Source organism: Etheostoma spectabile, unplaced genomic scaffold, assembly GCF_008692095.1.
Source record: "Etheostoma spectabile isolate EspeVRDwgs_2016 unplaced genomic scaffold, UIUC_Espe_1.0 scaffold271, whole genome shotgun sequence".
NCBI classification, from domain to species: domain Eukaryota; kingdom Metazoa; phylum Chordata; class Actinopteri; order Perciformes; family Percidae; genus Etheostoma; species Etheostoma spectabile.
In genome coordinates this window covers 468,309-469,022 of record NW_022605575.1, presented here as the reverse complement: position 1 = coordinate 469,022, position 714 = coordinate 468,309, and the positions used below count along the sequence as shown (strand labels likewise).

Here is a 714-nt window from a genome sequence, read left to right as displayed (position 1 = left end):
AAAAAAAAAAAAATGACACTTTGATTTTAAAGTGCAGTTTTCCACTGATATTTTCTTTCTAAACTAAAAACCAAAATGTTTTTGCAATATGTCTCAGTTAGAACCTGGAACGCTTCCAAATGTTGCCTCTGATTGTCTCAGAAGTAATTGCTATTAACAATATAATAGTCTCTTTTTAGTCAATTTTAAAAACACGTATTCATTTTTTTTGAATAAATTAAAGTTTTGAACGAATCCAAGGGTACATCTTTTAGTTATATCTGTCGTGTGACCCAGGTAATGTAGTAACACAAAGCCTATGAAGAAGAGAATGCCTCTTTATTATCACATTATTAATTCTTACTATATCCTCCATTTACATTTTTTGTTGATTAGAACGTGTATAGGCTCAAGTGCCAAAATCTAACAATTTAAATAACAATACAAATATTTAGTCAACCAATAAAATAAATCAACAATTACCAGTCATACGCCTTAACCCTTGTGTTGTCTTCCCATCAACCTTGAAAAAAAAGTTAGCGCTTTATATGACATTTTTATCACTTTTTCAATGTTGTGGCTGCTTTTTTTTTTAATGTATTTTCCAAAGTTATTTGATATTTCTGATTTTGACATTTTGAGCTAATTTCGAAGGCCCATTTATTGTCATGAAAACACTGAAAATGGGTCAAATTTGACCCGAGGACAACATGAGGGTTAAGACCCCCCCCCCCC

The 714-nt window shown here is 31.2% G+C and overlaps 1 protein-coding gene across 6 annotated transcripts in view; it reads left to right on the top strand.

Moving 5' to 3' along the window:
* Window positions 1-714, top strand: part of cttn (cortactin) — a 28,965-nt gene that overhangs the window by 18,169 nt on the left and 10,082 nt on the right. The window lies entirely within an intron of this gene.